At 46.0% G+C, this 20079-nt stretch overlaps 1 long non-coding RNA gene across 1 annotated transcript; it reads left to right on the top strand.

Moving 5' to 3' along the window:
- The first annotated feature begins 3269 nt into the window (after nt 1–3269).
- On the top strand, nt 3270–13984 carry LOC142500921 (uncharacterized). The gene is made up of 4 exons (XR_012803355.1): nt 3270–6317; nt 8551–8618; nt 13523–13663; nt 13878–13984. It is a non-coding gene; the product is annotated as an uncharacterized LOC142500921 (long non-coding RNA).
- The last annotated feature ends 6095 nt before the right edge of the window (nt 13985–20079 follow it).

The raw sequence follows: 20079 nt of genomic DNA, 5'->3' as shown, positions 1-20079 counted from the left end.
GTGCTTGCAGAGGGGGCGGGGCGTCCCCTGTGCTTGCAGAGGGGGCGGGGCGTCCCCTCTGCACACAGACACAAGCCCTCCTCTTCCTGTCAGCGTGGGGAACCGAGCATGCAGTACAGGTGTGTGTGTGTGTGTGTGTGTGTGTGTGTGTGTGTGTGTGTGTGTGTGTGTGTGTGTGTGTGTGTGTGTGTATTGTGATGTGTATAGTGATGTGTGTGTGTGTATATATGTATAGTGATGTGTGTGTGTGTGTGTGTGTGTGTATATATATATATATATGTATAGTGATGTGTGTGTGTGTATATATGTATAGTGATGTGTGTGTGTGTGTGGTGGTGGTGGTGATGTGTGTGTGTGTATATTGGTGTGTATACTGATGTGTGTGTGTGTATAGTGGTGTGTATAGTGATGTGTGTGTATAGTGGTGTGTGTGTGTGTGTGTGTGTGTGTGTGTGTGTGTGTGTGTGTGTGTATATATGTATAGTGATGTGTGTGTGTGTGTGTGTGTGTGTGTGTGTGTGTGTGTGTGTGTGTGTGTATATATATATATATGTATAGTGATGTGTGTGTGTGTGTGTGTGTGTGTGTATATATATATATATATGTATAGTGATGTGTGTGTATATATATATGTATAATGATGTGTGTGTGTGTATATATATATATGTATAATGATGTGTGTGTGTGTGTATATATATGTATAATGATGTGTGTGTGTGTGTATATATATGTATAATGATGTGTGTGTGTGTGTGTGTATATATATATATATATATATGTGTGTGTGTGTGTGTGTGTGTGTATATGTATAGTGATGTGTGTGTGTGTGTATATATATATATGTATAGTGGTGTGTGTGTGTGTGTGTGTGTGTGTGTGTGTGTGTGTGTGTGTGTGTGTGTGTGTGTGTGTGTGTGTATATATATGTATAGTGATGTGTGTGTGTGTGTGTGTGTGTGTATATATATATATATATGTATAGTGATGTGTGTGTTTTGTGATTGAATGTGTGCTGTGATTGTGTGTGGTGTGGGGGTGTTGTTTGTGTTGTGATTGATTGTGTGTGTTGTGTGGTGTGGTATTAGTGTGTTGTGATATTAGTGTGTGTGGGGGGGGGGGTATTGTGTGTGTGGTGTGTCTGTGTTGTGATTGTGTGTGTGTATGGGTGTTGTGATTGAATGCAGCGTTGCACAAACTGGAGGGTGTACGCTCTCCCAAGCTTGGCGCTTGGGGAGACAAACAAAATTGACATTGAAGCATGCTCAGCAGCAGTCAATGCGCACAACCCCACACCCACACACAGCCACACACAAACACAGAAATAGCCCTGATCCATACCCCCCACTTGTGCTTGCAAAATTATGCAGGACACCCTGTGCTCATGCTTGGAGAGTTGGTGATGTCACCACTCTCGGCGGCAGCGGGGACGCAGCCCAATTTTGCAAGCGCGAGCTGTTGAAACATATTTGTATTTACATTGTATATCGTTTAATAAACGGGGGGGGGGGGTTCATGTGATTTTGATTACGTCAGGCAGGGGGGGCCCGAGAAATTAAATGGATGAAAAGGGGGGCTCGGCATAAAAAGTTTGCTCACCCCTGCGGAGTCTATCTGACCTTGCATAGCGAGGCCCGCCCTGTCCTGCATGGAGCAAGTCAGGTGAGTACTGCTCCATGCCACTCTCGCTTCCCCCTTGTCCTCCTGCTCTGATTCCCCCCCGTTCCAAAATCTTCCCCCTGCTCTGGTCCCCCCTGTTCTGATTCCCCCCCCCCCTGCTCCGGTCCCCCCTTCCCGTTCAGATTCCCCCCCTGCTCCGGGTCCCCCCTTCCCGTTCCGATTCTCCCCCCTGCTCCGGTTCCCCCCCCCCCTGCTGCGATTCCCCCTTGTTGCGAGTGTCTGAGTTTGTGTCTGAGTGTGTGTGAGAGATCAGGGGGGGAGGGAATGAATGTGAGGAGGACGGATTCAGGGAGTGGGTTTGAGTCAGAGGGGGATAATTGATGGAGGGGGGAGAGTGAGGAGACAGGGGGTGTAATAGAGGAAGTGAGGAAGAGAGGGGTGAGGGGAGAGAGTGAATGAAGAAGAGAGGGGGTAAGAAAGAGATGGGGCTACACCTTGGGACTATCTGCATTAGAGTGGCACCAGACAAGGTGTGTGTGGTGTGGTGTGTGTGTCTGAGTGAGAGAGAGAGAGTCTGAGTGAGAGAGAGAGAGTCTGAGTGAGAGAGAGTCTGAGTGAGAGAGAGAGAGTCTGAGTGAGAGAGAGAGAGTCTGAGTGAGTGAGAGAAAGAGAGTCTGTGAGAGAGAGAGTCTGAGTGAGAGGGAGAGGGAGAGAGAGTCTGAGAGGGAGAGGGAGAGTCTGAGAGGGAGAGTGAGAGTCTGAGAGTGAGAGTCTGAGAGTGAGAGTCTGAGAGTGAGAGTTTGAGAGTGAGAGTCTGAGAGGGAGAGTCTGAGAGGGAGAGTCTGAGAGGGAGAGTCTGAGAGGGAGAGTCTGAGAGGGAGAGTCTGAGAGGGAGAGTCTGAGAGGGAGAGTGAGAGTCTGAGAGTCTGAGAGAGTGAGAGTCTGAGAGTCTGAGAGAGTGAGAGTCTGAGAGAGGGAGAGTCTGAGAGAGGGAGAGTCTGAGAGGGAGAGGGAGAGTCTGAGAGGGAGAGGGAGAGTCTGAGAGGGAGAGGGAGAGTCTGAGAGGGAGAGGGAGAGTCTGAGAGGGAGAGGGAGAATCTGAGAGAGGGAGGGTGTGTGTTTGTGTCTGTGTCTGTGAATGAATACAGACACCAACCCACAGTCAGTCAGTCACCCACCCAAGTGTCAGTCACACACGAGTCAGTCAGTCAAAGTGTCAGTCACCCACCCCGTCACCCACACACCCCCCACAACCACTCTCTCTCTCTGTCTAGTTAACATTATGCCCCCCCCTGAAAACATTTCTGCGGACGCCCATGACCGTAGCTCAAGCTGCTTTAATGTAATTTTTATTCATAGTGTGCGGGAGCAGGGGGTCTCCTGAGATGAACCACATTGATTTCAGCCTCGTGGACACCCTGCTTCCCGAGTTACAGGCCCTGGTATGGGATGCCGGTTCTCCTCCAGTATTTAAATCCCACGGTCACGTGACATGGAAGATTTAAAAATGGCGGCAATAGCGGCACCCGATGCCCCATACCAGGGCCTGTAACTTGGGATGCAGGCGGTCCCTGAGGCAGAGACCAAAGCGGTTCAGCTCAGGAGACCCCCTGCTCCTGCACACTATAAATAAAAATTACATTAAAGTAGCTTCATTACCTTAGTGGATAGCCACTGCGGCAACGAAGGGGTTAAGGCACAACAGCAGGTTTATTGAGGGCAGAGAGGGTGAGTGAAGTGGGTACTTGGCCCTTCACTCACCCCCTCTGCCCCCAATAAACATTAAAATATATACTAACCACCAATACACAACCCACCCACCCCTTGTGCCCCCACATAAAAACATTTGGTTTTTTTTCGGCACAAGATTGATGCCAGAGGCCGGTGGAGGTCGCTGGGTGGTCCCCGTAAGTGTCCATGGGCCTCCATGTGGTGACCGCAGGTGTCCATGGGCCCCAAAGGGGACCATGGGTGGCCCCGTGGGTGTCTGGGGGCCCTCGGGTGGTCCCCACTGGCTTGCGGTACCAATCCTGTTGGAAAATATTTTTTTGGAATACATTGCAATAAATACACCCCACCCCAACACATACAGTACAGTAATGGGCAAAATAACTATTATCCAGATATGGATAACAGCTAATTTCCCATTATTAAATAAAACATTAGCCAGCCAGCATAAATAAATAAACCTTTGTACTTACCCCTGCCATCATGAAGGGCGTCCTCATCAGCATACTGCAGGTCCATCTCCTCCGTTGCCAGAAAGAATACAATCTAATGGCCCCTAACCCCTTAATCACCGTAGCGGTTAATAACCGCTATAGTAATTAAGAGGCTAACCCACACTCCCCCTCTTCCCACCCGGGAGGCCTAACCACTCACCCCGGGCCCACTATACCCCTCTGTACCCATTGATTAGCATCGTGGTACATAATACCCATATAATATAGGCATTATAAGCCACTACAGCAGCCAATGGTCACCCTAATCAAAAAGCATGACGACCAAAAATACACAATAAAACATATACACAAGCACCTAAACACCACAATTAAATGAATAAATAAAAGCACTAGCCAACCAATTAAATAAATAAATAAATAAATGCACTAGCTAACCAATCAATTAATTTTAACCACTTGCAAACAAAACAATTAATGAATTTAAACCACTAGCCAACAAATCAATTAATTAATAAAACCACTAGGCAACACGTCAATTAAAACCAGTAGCCAACATAGGCATAGGCCTCTAAGTGTCCATTGTTCATGGCGACAGTCATTGAAGATGACCCACAAATATCTGCGCTGATGATGCCATTAGACAGGTACATGTAAACAAGGTCACGCTTCTAAAAATAGGAAGTAAATATAGCTAGAGCGCCAGAGGGACAAGGCGGGGGGAGTGTGTCTGAGGCTCCGGAGGGGTGAGGTGATGCGGCATTTCATGCTCCGATATCCCACTTCATGACAGAAGCTGCATTATCAAAACAATCTGTGACACTTAAAGTGTGTCATAGGGCATTCCAGTTCCTAAGCATAATAAGGTGTGTGTACTGTGTATATATATACTAGTTGGAAAGATCAGGTACGCACAGGTCTATAAATCACCTTATACTTTTTTCTGAGACCTGTCAGTGCCTGATCTTTCCAGGCAAGTTTCAGTATTTTGGATGTGCTGCAGATGTGTCTGTTTCGTATACTGTATATATACTGTAGCAAAGCATTAGTAAGCACACCTTATTAAGTATATTCAGACATATATCAGCGAGTGCACATCTCATAGCGAAACAATAAAGGTAAACATCACCCAAACCAAAGGGACATGGAGAGTGATATGTGTTTATGTTTATATGTGTTCGTCTATATAATATCTATATATAGCAGGGTCCCCCGGATCCCCTTACCTCTGTGGGGCACGCGGCTGCCGGCGGAGGGGTGCGCATGCACCAGGCGAGCGCCGGTAGCTACGGGGAAGGTTGCAGGCAGCGTGGGCATTCAGAAAGGCGACTGGGTCGCCGTAGGTCCCCGGCGGCTCCCTTCACCGGGTGCCGCCATTTTGTGTATGACTGTGCTTGCGCATGCGCAGTGTGGGGGCAACAGCGGCGGCCATTACCAAGGAGCCTCCGCAAAGGAACTAGTTCCCAGCAGCATACAGGCCTGCAGTCATATGTCCGCTAACCAGCCAATAGGACTGTAGCATTCCCATGCAAGGAGATTGTCACTTTTCGCGCGCTAGGAAGCACGCCAGTCGGAGCTGGGGCAGGACAAGGGGAGAGTGTGCATGTGCAGGGCATCAGTGACCCCTGCACTAGGCTAGAAACCCCCTTAGGCCACAGCTAGACCCTGACTCCCCTCAGTTTGGGGTTGCTGCAGGGACAGGCCCATGAGATAGGGACACTGCCCTGTAGCATCTGTGTTAGACTCCTGAGGAAGAAAGCAGTCGCTTTCGAAACGCGTAGAGTGGGAGTCTTATTCAGAGAGGAGCATACAGCAGAGGAGTTGCAGGAGGATCCAGCCCTCACCGAGCGGCGAAACCGGAAGTGACGTCACACACCAGTCGGAGCAGTCTAAACAGCTGACCGGAGGCTGAGGCGGAGGAGTGGGGGAACGTTGTGGGACGGTGAGCCAGCTGGCTAAAATCTTCCTACACTAATGCAGTGTGATATGCCCGTTTTTTATTGTTAGAATGTGAGTATAATATTTTATTGTTATAAAGCTATTTTTATCTTGAGTGATCTGCGCTATGCCAGTTTTTCTCTCTACATTGGGGTACGTGATCCTGGGGACCTGATCCACCTTGATGACAACTGCATCATCCACTTACCTCTGACCGTTTGAGTCAACCCTGCCTTTTTGACTCTTACATCTTGTAAGTAGTCAATTCATTAGAGCCAAGTCAATTGAAGGCTTTTTTCACATTGTCATTTTTGCTGCACTTAAATTTATTTTTGTTTCCTCCCCATGCTCCCCGTGGATTTTGTGTGTTTTGCATCTGTGTTAGGGACAAAGCCAGGATGCGGCTGTATCCTGGCCTTAGGTGATCTGGGACCAGATCACCCAGCTACATTAAAGAGACATTCTGCATGGTGGTACCATCCACGCGGGACCCACCTAACGTAGAGGCGGAGGCTTCGCGGGGACGTCACTGGATCTGGGGATCCCATCTTGCTGTATTGGCGCCCGGGTGCTGGAGCCTGGGTGGGTGACTGACTGCCTGGGTGACTGACTGCCTGAGTGGGTGGGTGACTACATGGGTGGGTGTGTGACTGGGTGGGTGTGTGACTGCCTGCGTGGGTTGGTGACTGCCTGGGTGGTGACTGGGTGCCTGGGTGGTGACTGGGTGCCTGGGTGGGTGACTGACCTTGACCGGTGGGTGCTGCTTCCTGCCTCCCTGCCCGCCAGACGCTTCAGATGAAGGTTTGTCAATAGTTCTTGCCTCGCTTCCTCCCCCACGATCCCCGCGGCTGCTGCCCGGGGTGGGAGGTAGGCAGGCTCGGGGGAGGCGGGAGGTAGGATCGGGGGGAGGGGGGCGAGACTAGCGGGCTAATTCCCTCAGGAGCATTTAGTTTCTTCCCCCTCGGCCCCCGCTGCTGCTGCCTGAGGCAGGAGGCTGGCGTGAGGGGAGCGGAGGAGAGAGAGGATGGGTGGAGGGAGGAGAGAGAGAATTGGGGGAAAAGAGGAGAGAGGATGGGGGAGAGGGAAAAGAGGAGGGGGGAAGGGAGGAGAGAGGGTGGGGGATTGAGGAAGGAGAGTGGGTGGGGGGAGGATGGGTGGAGAGGGAGGATAGAGGATTTATGGGGGAGAGTGAGGGTGTATATGTTGTACACTGTATAGATATATACAGTATGTGTGGGTATTTTATTAATCATTCTAATCTCATCTGATTGTAGATTGTATTTTTTTATAATTTCGTTTCAATTTTACACACACACACACACACACACACACACACACACACACACACACACACACACACACACACACACACACACACACACACACACACACACACACACACACACACACACACACACACACACACACACATTACTGCATAGCAGCAAAAAGGAGACAGCACTCAGGTGAATGAAAATAACTCGAGTTATGTGCTGTATTTAATACATTTATTTTCATTCACCTGAGTGCTGTCTCCTTTTTGCTGCTATGCAGTAATGTATACTTTTATTATTTATATGGGACATGCACCTATTTATTATTGAATTTTTATTGGAGTGCCAGTGATTCTTTTTATATATATATACAGTAAATATATGTATATATATATATATAAATTGTACAGCACAGGATTTTTACACAAATATGAATATATTTTTAATTAAAATGTTTCTTGCTGTTATTTTTATTCCTTGTCCTCCTGCCACAGGTCTGTAATTTTATCTTTAATATTATTCATTCATTTATTTTGTCATACATAATTTGGGATTCACTTTTAACATTCATCTAATTGTTTATTTATATATATTATTATCCCCATAACAAACTAGTCAGTATGAGGTGCAATTTTATCCTTCATTTAAATTGAATTTGAGGTTTGTGATAGCTACTATAATAGTGTACTGACTCATATCACTGTCGTACACGTCAAGAATGAATAAGAAAGAAACTGTCCATAATGTATAATAGATTTCACATGAATTCCTGATGAAGCTTGTCTCGACGAGCGAAACGCGTAGAATCCAAGAGGAAAGGAGAAGGAGATACACCCGGTCAGAGGAAGAAGGAACTCCACGGAGAGCGGCCGCAATAGGAAGCAGCTCCAGCCAAGTTCCGACGAGTTAGGTCTCGTCCAGGGATGGCGCTGAGCGGGCGGGCGCGCTCACGCTGGCCGCGATGAAATACATTGCGGCAATGTGTGTGGCCAGCGTGAGCAAGCGCCTGAGCCCGCTCGGCGCTCAGATCAAGCAAATTTGAATTTGCCGCTCGCAAGCGCGTCACATGAGCGGGTCGCCCAATGAGGGCGAACCCGCTCCGGGACGTAGTGGCCGCGCCCCCAGGTGAGTGCGTGCCTAGCCGTCCACGAATCGCCCGGCCGAGCAGGGTGCAGCGCACGAGCGCGCCTGTTCCCTGCCTGGCCTATGCCTATGGATGCGCCCAGGGTGGCGCTGAGCGTGCAGGCGCGGCGGCATGAGCGAACGACAAATTCAAACTTGCTTGCTTTGCAAGCAGCTAAGCGGCTCGCAGGCTCAGGCGCGCGCTCACGCTGGCCACAAACATTGCCGCAATGTGTTTCATCACGGCGAGCGCGCCCGCCCGCTCAGTGCCACCCTGGACGAGGCCTTACTCCACACGGGGAGGGGGGGGTGGTGAGATCGCTGTAACTCCGCACTGTGCCACATTTTTGTTATATGCCCTTAAAGATTGCACAAATTATATTCTGCGCTATGGTGTCTCCCTCTTTTCCATTATAAAGAATTCCCACACAGCGTTCAACCCCAGATGTCACCTCTATCCGTGCTGGAACCCATCTACACACCAGAGGTTAGAGTGTGATATGCTCTTTTTACTCACATCTATGTGAGTATAACGATTGAAGATTAGTTTGATCTAATTATTATATTCCATTACTGGCAATACTACTCTGTGTATTTTTCATTTCATTTTATATATCACGCGTTTCTGTTGGAGGTTGTGTGGGACGCTTAGTATATTTATTGTACTGTATATCTTTCGGTTTACTCCCATTAATTATTCACTTTTCACATTAGTGCACTTACACAGTTCACCACTGGGTGTCACCATTAGCACATTATTGAATTATATTTATTTATACACAATTTTACTTATAAATTCACTGAACTGTATTCCTGTTGTTTTTTGCATTATTCACTGTGTATTGTATTGCATGTCTTTATTTATATAGCGCAAAAAGTGTACTCAGCGTTTCACAAAGAATACAGTACAGGGAATTATAATAATACAAGTAGCGCAGCAAAATCAGACATTAGGAAAGGAAATCCCTGCCCCGAAGAGCTTACAATCTAAGTGGCATGTTGGGAAACTTACAGAGACAGCAGGTAAGGGAAGAAGTGCTGTAGATGGCAGTGCTTGGCCACAATGGGTGGTAGGAGTGACTGTGGGTGTGGGACAGTAGCCATGAGTGCTGTTTTTTTGGGATGCTTGATTTGTGGGGCGAGTTTGAAGGGTAGTCCGAATTAAATCAGAAGGTTAACACCATTTACTGGGGAAGAGATGGCACACTGTGTGTGTCCAATGTCCACTCCTGGGCTGTGGTGGCCTGCCTGGACTTAGTTGTCTGTGCTCCTCTACTGTTTCGGTGTTTAGTAAATTAATTATATACAGAAGCAGTATATTAATATTTAATAACCATAATATTAATAAGAATACTGTCAATGACTTTCAAGCAGGATTAAATGTATACATATTTTTGGCGCCTGATTAATTCGTTGTCGTATTTTATTTTTAATACTACTTTTTTTATAATTCGACTTTGGATTCAATATAGACACAGTCCGTGAACTGGATTTACGTTACATCCGATGTCACATTATGAAAAAATCCAAAAAAAAAAAAAACTAGCCTTATGGACGGATTTCAAATGGATCAGATTATTTAATGAAAAGCCCGGTAAAATTCGGGAAGGGGATATGGACCAGACCGCCCATCTCTGCCTGCAGTGGGAAAATAGACTGAATACATCTGATCTGTGTCACTGTGCCACCTACCGCTGTCACTTTCAGCTTGAGGGACAATGTGGAATAGATCTAAAACTATAATTCTACCTTTCCCACCAGGCAACATACCGTAGTGACAGGTGCAATGTTTGTAGGTTCTTTCTGTCTGTTTGTGAAGTAGAGGGACAGATACATTGTAAAACAGGTTCTTCCTGTCTCTGAATTATTGAAGGGTGCTGGTACCTGTATTTGTCCCAGAAAGTATAAAATACTTGGGGTTAAATTCTATCTCCTTCCGTTTTTAGACTTGCTTTGGCATATATAGAAATGACTCCTTTGTGGGCTGTGATATCTTTTAATGGACCAATAAACGGTACAGTATCAATCGCACAAGATTGTCTTGTGCATACGTTTTCGGGGCTGCTCATCTGAATGTAAAAAAAAAAAAAAAGGAACATACAGTATAACATATGTAATATCTGTTGTGAAATCTGTTTTCCATGGATCAAAAAAAAAAAATTCACTTTCAAAACCAGTTTCTTATGCTAATGTTAAACAATAACAGGGTTATGAGTCATTCAGCTTTCTGTGACTTCCACCTGTATACAATAAATTAATTCTGCATACACTTACTGTACAGTCCCTTTCAGCCGAGGAATTCCGTGGATCAGTCTCACAAAATTCAATCCAACGCCTTTTTTTTTATATATATCACTGAAAATGCGGCTGTCAGATCAGTAACCCGAACCTGTAAATTGAACCCGAATCCGAATAAATGATTTTTTAAGGAGGGTTTGTTACATTGACGCATATTTTTGTCGCCTGATTAATTCGTCGTCGTATTTTATTTTTAAAACTATTTTTTTATAATTCGACTTCGGATTCAATATTAAACATAGTCCGTGAACTTGATTTAAGTACTTTTATTTAAAATCAAAGAAACCGAGCTTTATGGACAGATTTTAAATGGATCTGTTATTCTGTTAATCTGTTATTTAATGAAAAGCCCGATAAAATTCGGGAAGGGGATTTGGACCAGTCCGCCCATCTCTACCTGCAATGGGAAAATAGACTGGATACATCTGATGTTCCATCCTTTATTGTGTATGACCTCGGATCTGTACTGGACTTTGCTAACCCTTCAAATTACATTGCCTGATAACTTGTGAACACTTCCAAAAAGGATTTGAACAATCCCAGGGACTTCACTATAGAGGTGGACAATATGTGTACACCTGTATTATTATTGTATTTTATTTGTGATAATTGCATCACATATAATACGGGTCATTTTTTTTCAATTTCTCTGACAAAACACAAAGAAGTATCACTTACAATGCGTGTGCTCAGCACACACAACTTTTTTTTAAATCAAAATCAGAAACCCCACTGGTAATGAAATAAGTAAATGTAGCACTAACAGCCAGAGATACTAAACTGTGCTAAGCTATAAGAGAAAGGAACATCTACACTACATACAAATGTATATAAATAATTAACATGTGGTGTCAGTATCTAAGATTGGGAAACCCCTACCCACCGGTACAAATATACTGTAAAGCAAAGAAGAAGATCCTGCCGTCAAAGCATATCAATTACATTATATTAAAGAACGGACAGAAAAAGAAAGCTTGTAAATAAATTCATAAATCAATATACAAGAAAGAGGACAGAGTGATTATCCTGGAACCAGGGTCGCGTGTGGTGTATGAATGGCTCCAGTTAGCTTAACTCATGTCTTCTCTCTTCCAAAGCACAACAAGTCCTTTTGTCTTTCTTAACTTTATTGAAGGAAAGTCATAGGATGAAAGGTACTTGCAGATGTAGTGTAGGGCAGAGATGTGGGTAGAGAGTGCTTCTCTATATGAAGTGCTAATATCAGGGTAGACTGTGGTAAAAACAGAAAGGCCTCACCAAGGGTGTTAGCAGCCAGGTACTGTACTCACTCAGTGTCCTGGGCGGAAAGGAAATATATGGCTTTCTGGGAACAGGAATATTCTGAGGCTGAGACTATCTGTGAATACAGACAGGGTTGTAAGGGAAACTCCACTAAACCAGGGGGATTAAGGGGGTTGCCAAGACAACCTGGTTATGAGCTAACTGGAAAGCCCAAATGCAACAAATGTATCAGTTCCACAGGCACTGTGTGTTTTCCGAGCAAATATACATGCAGCTGAAATAATGAACTGACAGGCAGAAGCTGCAAGGGGGGGTGGAGGGGGAGTAAACAGAAATATGAATCCTGTTCCAGGACAGTGATATCCTACCAAAGGAAATGAGGTAATGGCATGACGTTTGATATACTTTGAGAGTGCAGTGTCTTATGTTTGTTTTACTTTCTACCGAGCTGTAACAGGTCATAGGGTGCCTGGTGCGATTAGCCATTTAGTAATTACGTCACCAAGTATCTGAAAATGGTGCCGTTATTGTATCACATCAGTTGTTTTCCTATAAATGTAATCAGCTTGGTATAAAAACAAAATGAGCGTGAGTAACAGTTTAGAAACAATATAAGGGATACAAATCAATACAAAGTCTAATATATAGTATGTTGAATGCCTCTCTGGTAGAAAAGGAGTTAACCATCCCACAGGCCCAATCCTTTAAATAGGCAAAATAATAACAATATGTTCTATTTCTTTAAGAACGTATGAATTCAAGAATTTAGAGGGTTTGTATACATTAAAAATGTCTGCCACCTTGCACAAGAACAATTTACACTGGGATTTGTTATATCAAAATCTTTATGACCAGCAGTTCCCATGGCAACAACTGTAGTAAGGGTTTCGGGCCCACAGTATGCTGAAAATGCTTCAAAATTATGAATATTTAAGAATATTAGTAAAATAGAATTTCTAAATATTACATTTTCAAACAAACACCCCATCTTGTAAGACTACCTCCCGGAGGTTGCCAGTGACATGTTCAAGCGGTTACATCTGGGTGATTCATGCAGTCTTTACCCAAATATACGAAATGAAAAACCCAAATATAACACCCACTGTATAAGTATTTTCAAATAACTCTTAGGGGCCTATACTTCGATAACTAACTTATTGAGCTTTTTGAACACTTCCCGTACAATTTGGCAAGGTTGCTATTCAGAAAGCTCAGATGACCTGCCAAACTCGTACGAAAGTGCATCTCCCCGAGCAGTAGCGATGCTGCTCAAACACACCGAGCGGGAGCTGAAAAACAACTCCAACTCGCGTTTTTTATACATGAACCTTATTCTAGTACTGTAGTGCCGATGAGAACACCGAAGCTCTCATCTAGCGAGCTACTCGCCAGTTTCATCTTGCCATCCTAAGGGTGGCGAGATGGGATTTGCGGTAGGACTTAGATAAAAAAAAGTATTTTTCCTACATCGGATTGAAGCCAGGAGTCTCCAGAGCTGATACACATTAATATCAGCTCTTGAGACCCCCGGCTTCAATCCAATGCAATAAAAATGCATTTACAGGCAGCTTCATTACCTTAGAACCAGAATGCAACGACCGTGTATAAGCTCTAAGAGCGAAGGTAATGGATGCCAAGCAGGGCAAAGTCAATAATAAATAAATAACGGGATGTCAAGTGACGGGTTAAAGGACTGTAATGTTGAAAACTCGGTAACGGGTAGAGCGAGAGAGGGCTATAATGATGGGGAACACGAGGTACTTACTCAGTCCCTAGCCCTGGCCAGATCTTTCCCGGTGTGGAGTCCACGCGACTCACTGGAGATCACCACTCTGCTCTCCCTCCTTCCAGCTCCAGTCCTGACGCTGCGAACGTAGAAGCGTCTCCCTCTGCATCAGCGGCTGCATCCGCTTCCGGGGGTGAACGCTGATCCTCACACGTGACAGCAGAGAAGGGGAAGGATCGGTGGTCCATCTGCTCCAAGGAAAACAGGTAAGAACTCACCAGCGTGGAGATTAAAAATGTTACTTTATTAGGCTACATAAAAAACAAAAAACAGACAGCACGAATAGACTCTCCCACGCGTTTCACGCCTGCTATGTCGCTTTTTCAAGGAGTGCAGAGAAAGGGGAGGCCCTGGGTATTTAACGCACACCCCGTCATGCAAAACAGCTGGAATGATTAACCAATTAATTCTGTTTTGCAGAAAGAAGAGAGAAGACCAGAGAAAGAAAAAAAGAAAAGAAGAATGACAATATAAATACAAGATAATCAACTGTGGAGAACAAACAACATAATATAAATAAAGTTAATAAAAAGATGAAATAATAAATAATTAATATATACATAAACAATGTGGGACAAAGATAATTCGTTTAACTTGATCCTAATCAAATGATAAAACATCCTACCAAGCCTCATAAAGATTAAGCGGCCATATAAAAAAAGCCTATCTAGAGGAATGGGTGCAGAGTTAACCCATTCATGTATGGATACATTAGTACATACAAAACTTCAAAGGGTACTTCAATGCACATATTTAAGGGGAAGGTTATACATTAGGAAAGGTAATCAATGTCACTGACACATCCAATGAGAATAAAAGAAAATACAAGAAAAAAGAAGAAAGACAAAAATATATCGGTTACTACCGCTAAGGTAATGAAGGGGTTAACCCCTCCTGCTACCTACCCCGTAGGCATAAACACCCACGTGGGCCAAATACCACCTTCACCCACCCCCGCTATCCACAATAAACATTAAAACCCAATACACACATTGATTGCCACTGTGGTTACCTATGCCCTCAATGGGAGCAAAGATAACCCCAATAGCAATGAATGGGCACCCTACTACCCAACCTGTCTACCCCCAACAACCCCCCCCCCCCCAACATGCATACAGTACAGTAATGGACAAAATAACTATTCTGCAGACCTGGATAATAGCTCATGTGCCCATTAAAAAATAAAACATTTTCCAGCCAACATAAAGTAAATTAAATGCAATAGAAAAAATCCCTTAGCGCATAAACTTAGATAGACTATTACCGTTAAATGAATTACAATATATCGTCACCGATGTGACTGCAGGCTTCTCAGGGGTACACCAGGGGCACCAAGAACTGCAGACGGGTTTGGTGAGTATCAAGAAATCTTTATTGTGAATGTACAAGGAGATTACACATTAGCAAGCGGCTACAGCGTGATCTGTTGTGGGGTAATACCAACCTCAGTATTTATAGCTAAATTTACAGTAGAAAAATGATTTTGTATCGGACTCCACACTAATTCCTTGTACTGTATTCTGAGCACACTCCCGGCGCTATACAACCTGTGACACACTTCTGGGTGTATAGCCAGCTGTCTGGGTATTCCTCCAAATGTCCTTGGACAAGGCAGATAAAGACTTTTCAGTATTCCAAATATTAATTGCTGGATTCTAATAGCAAAATAAAATACTTAATGTAATTTTATATCTGCTTACATTTGTGTGTAAGCTCTTATACTACACTGCAATCCTAAACATTATATACTTATAAATATTATATACCATATAGTGCCCTGTCATACATTTCACTCCACAAAATACATTGAAAAACATTTGAAATATTGAGCAGCTCAGAGATTCTGTGTAATATGTTCACCTGATTCTGTCTCTCCTCTCTTGAGTTGGAAATTGAGGGGGGAATGAATGCCATTCTGGTTAAGGGAACAAAACGCCTGGCCAATACAATAAATATATACAACAAGAAACAAACAAAGATGTCCAAGGCTACTTCCAATGTGACAAAAATACACACTACAATACCTACATATTTTCTTGAAAAAGGGTAATTTAGTTCAAACTTTTGGCCAAAGCATCCTAAGCCTGCTGCCACTTCAAGGCATGACCGTTAGCAGGTCCTAACACTCCCTGAGTTAAAATTCTTATTTACCTCTATAGTTAGGGGAAGAATGATCAGCATTGGATCTGTCGTAACCCAGCAAAATTAAACCGAGCTGTCAACTTGGAAAGTGGGGAGGGCCGAGCTTAAACCTTGGGCGGGAGGGGCCACTAACCTCGCAAAAACAGCTGAGACCAGCTGCACATAGTTAATAAACACACATATACCCAACAAGATCTCACAAACCCCACACATTACCACATAATATATATATGTATGTATATAAGTCAAAAGGAGTGCTAGTGGGCGTGGCTAAATGTATAGAACAAAAAACAAACAAAGATGCCGAAAGCTACTTCCAATGTGACAAAAATACACAGTGCAATACCTACATATTCTCTTGAAAAAGGGTCATGTAGTTCAACCCTTTGGCCAAAGCGTCTTAATCCTGCTGCCACTTCAAGGCATGACCATTAGCAGGTCCTAACACTCCTTGAGTTAAAATTCTTATTTACCTCTATAATTAGGGGAAGAATGACCAGCATAGGATATGTCGTAACCCAGCAAAATGAAACCGACCTGCGAACTTGGAAAGTGGGTAGTGGTGAGCTTAAACCTTGGGGGGAGGGGCCACTAACCTCCCAAAACAGCTGTTGTACAAATTCTACAACAGTAGCAAATTCTGGGAAAGAAAAATCAAACAGAACAAACACAAACTTTCCACATGTTAAAGTGTTGAGGAAGAAATGCATGTGTACAAACCAAATACCAACGATGCTCTATTATCTATGCCTGATTAAAAAATGTACACATTTTCCTAAAGGTTATGTAACGGGTGCTCCCTCTGGCCTGACCCACCCAATCTCATATTGGCCCGTGTAGTCTAACCAGTCCCCCATTACAAGGCGTGTGTGGTGGTGCACCTGCAAGTAACAGGACTCTTGAGTCTCCCGCTTGGTGTTATTAGGGGATGTCAATCAGGACAGGTAGCTGAGGTAGTGGGTGCGAGTCCAACTTACATCATGTGCAGCGCCTCCACCTCATCAGGATCTGTGCTTCCGCAGGGAGATGGTCCTGGTGAGGAACTCCTTCTTGGTGCCATCCACTGTTGAGTAATCTCACACTCACACAGTGGGGTTCTTTTTCTCAAGGACATCTTTATTGAATACAGGGATGTAGCAGACTGCCCCATACAGCTGCCAGCTCTAGCCGCACATCTCTGCGTGATGTCCCTTTGCCAGGTACGCCCTCCAATCATGAAGTGGGATTCCCTTTCTCCTAGGGAGATCACCACTGTGCCAGGTCCCTGGACACAGCGTGGCGTAAACACACTGGAATTATCACTGTGTTCCCGCTAGTTACTGCACTAGGGTCACAAAAAGGGTTCCTTCAATAACGGTATCGTCAGGTTACTCTCTCCCTCGAACAACAACACTAACTGTCAGTGTTGTGCCCTTTATACTCCAGGGGGCAGGCGCATCTCTGAGGTCACTATCCAGGGACTCAGAGCATACAGCCACTCCCATCCTTACACAGGGCACCACACTTGGGGGTGAGGGAAAACCTCCATTACTACTGTGGGCAGGCCTGTGTGTACCAGGACTTACTGCTAACAGAGAAGATGTATGCAGTCATTATTATGCATGGCTACATACTCCCCCTGGTGAATACCCACCGTCCCGGCTGGGACCTAAATTTGGTGTACCTTGCGCCAGGAAACACTGCAAAAGAACACACAAATAACACAGCAAACATCATTACATGAACATAATAATGAACGCTCAGTACACTCACTGACCAGCAGGGAGCGCAAAAGAAACAACAGACCACTCTATTGGACACTCAATAGTAATGCCGAGGATCTGGCTTCTTCACCTCTCGCCCCGCGGCATCATGCACAGTCACGCTATATTCCCGTGGTACTCCTCTCTCATTACAGTACATCACCTTGTGCTTATATACACTGCGCCCTATCTTCCAGACCCGCATCAGTTGAGCTACCCTCTGCTCGGCCTGTATCCCTTTTATGGCTCCCCCTCTCTCAATGATATAGTACTGAATATCAGTCTTGAGCCATCTCTCCCTATTCTCCTCTATCTCTGTCATTAGAGGTTCAGGGACATAGGGGTAATCAAGCCCATGGGACTTCCTGTACTTGGCAATGATAGCTCGCTCAGCTCTGCAAGCCCTAGTTAAACTGGTTCGACCAGCCGTCCCGGGCAACACCCATGATAGGGGCTCATGTGTCTCCACCGGATCATCTAACCCTGCGGACCCCTTAGGGATAATTAGGCCTGCCTGTATACGGTCCCATCGTACCCTTAGAGCCCTAAGGTAGGATTCATCATCAAAATCCCCGGCAGCCCACCAGTGATCAACCACCCCCTCCCTCTCTAAAATAAAGCGGGTGCGGTCAAACCACGAGACATACCCCTCGTACAAGGGGGCCCACCACCTAGTCTCCTTCCGTTCCTCGGAGCTAGAATCTACATTTTCTTCTAGGGACTCCTCATCAGGCCCACCAGAAGACACTCCAGATGTACCCTCAGATCGGATATTAATTCCCTTGCGATGAGAGGTATTCCTAACAGTGATACTCATCCCGCTAGGACAATCACTGAACACCGACACTTGTCGGGACATGCTCCCTCCTCCCTCCGACCCATCATCCGACGTACCCAAGTCCAGGCTCCCAGTTCGATCATCAAAAGGACCCCGTGACTCCCCGGACAACCCTAAACTGGAACTAGATCCAAATAGGATAGGGACGGGTACAGGGGCTTTAGCTAGGGCCTTAGGACTAACCTTGGGTGTGGACGGGGTTTGGGGACGGGACCGACCAGTAGGCACGGACAGGGTTTCGACCTGCTCCCCAGCGGTACCTGCCTTAGCATCGCCACAAAGTCCATCTTTGTCTTCAACCTTGGGACTCCTGGGCTTTCCGTTCAACCGCCCATTCCCTTGGATAATAGGGGATCGCTTCCCGCTGCTCGATCGCAGAGGCGGCACCATCTCCCACTCGGGACCTCCCTGGTCCTCCGGCACCACTTCCGCACACGCACGTGCTGCGACGCCATCTTGCGGTGGATTCCCAAGCGGAATCTCTTCCTCCACAAGGATCTCCTCCAACGCCATTCTGCTACGCGATCCAGTCTGGCTCTGGACTCGCTCCTCCGGATCTTCCACTCCCTGGGTCTGCGACAGACACGGTGTCTTAGTCCCGTGCAGGGTCGGGGTAGATCGGCCTCCATACGATCCACTAGTCACCACGGCAGTGGGACTCCGGCGATCGGGTGGTCGCGGTACAGGGGACACTCGACTCCGCGTCTCCATACCACGAGGAATTTCATCCCTCCATGGCGTACCAATGGTATGACAGTCTCGTCTGATGACTGTCTTACTCGCCAGCCTTGCACACTCTTCATCCGAGGATTCCAGTTTGCAGTTCGGCCGAGGCATCCCAGTAGGAGACCGGCGATGGGCTCCTCGGTGATCACCTCTCCGATGGCTGAGTTTCTCTATCGGAAGCACCAATGTTGGCTCCGACTCTGCGGGACTGGCACTCTTGTTCCAGAGAGCTCCCGGCTGTTCTTCTATCGCCACCGGTACATTTCCGGTCATCCCCGTAGATTGTACAGGTACGAATGTGGTCATGGGCCACATGTACTGCAGTCCACAGTGGGGGCATCGGGCTTCGCTGCCCACGGCTCCGCCCGGCAGTCTGCACTGCAGGCACAGACACGCCACAGTCTCTACACCCTCCACCCGGATCACCAGGAAGCCTCCTGGAGCCGAATAAGGGTGCGTGGAAATCACAGGACCTTGGTCCACTTTATCAACAGCTTCAGCCATTTTTATCAGCGGAGGTACTCTGCTCAGAGGTCGGTACTGATCAATGGCTCTTCGCAACTGAAAGGCATGGGCTGATATAGTCACCCTTCCTCCCTTTTCCTCTTGCGACATCCGGTGAGACCGCAAACCACTCCCCCTGGTTGAAACTAGGGGGATGTCTCGTAGACTTGTAGGCAGACCCAGCACAGGTGCGGAGTGAGTCATAGTCCATGAGGGCGCGGCTCCAGCTTTCGCGCCAAACTCCCCATCGGGGTGGAGTTTTCGCGTTGGCGCCAATCCTGGCCAACATCTAGCAGACTGCAAAGTTGCAAGACCTTTTGCAGCATGCCCACGCGGTGTCCCGGGGACGCGGGAACCGCCATCTTGGTAAGCATTGTCTTTTCGTTCACTGTCTTTTCTTTCACTGAAGGCAACGTCTGGCTGTCTGTTAATTGGTGTATAACAAAGTCCATTTTGTTCCTCCCATCGAAGCACACTGTCCTGCTCATTATTCTCAGGGGTATCATCCCGAGAACAAAAACACGACAAACACGGCGCAGCCACGGCTTTCACGCCATTCCATAACAAACTCACAAAAGTCTCTTCTGTAGTCTGTTCTTCACATGACCGCAATCCTGGACCTTCTGCTCTATGCAGATCCTCCATTCTTGTGGTGCTCCTTCCCTGCCAT

This window comes from Ascaphus truei, chromosome 8 (genome assembly GCF_040206685.1).
Source record: "Ascaphus truei isolate aAscTru1 chromosome 8, aAscTru1.hap1, whole genome shotgun sequence".
Classification (NCBI taxonomy): domain Eukaryota; kingdom Metazoa; phylum Chordata; class Amphibia; order Anura; family Ascaphidae; genus Ascaphus; species Ascaphus truei.
The sequence above is the reverse complement of the archived record's forward strand: the minus strand, read 5'-3'. Positions and strand labels throughout refer to the sequence as shown.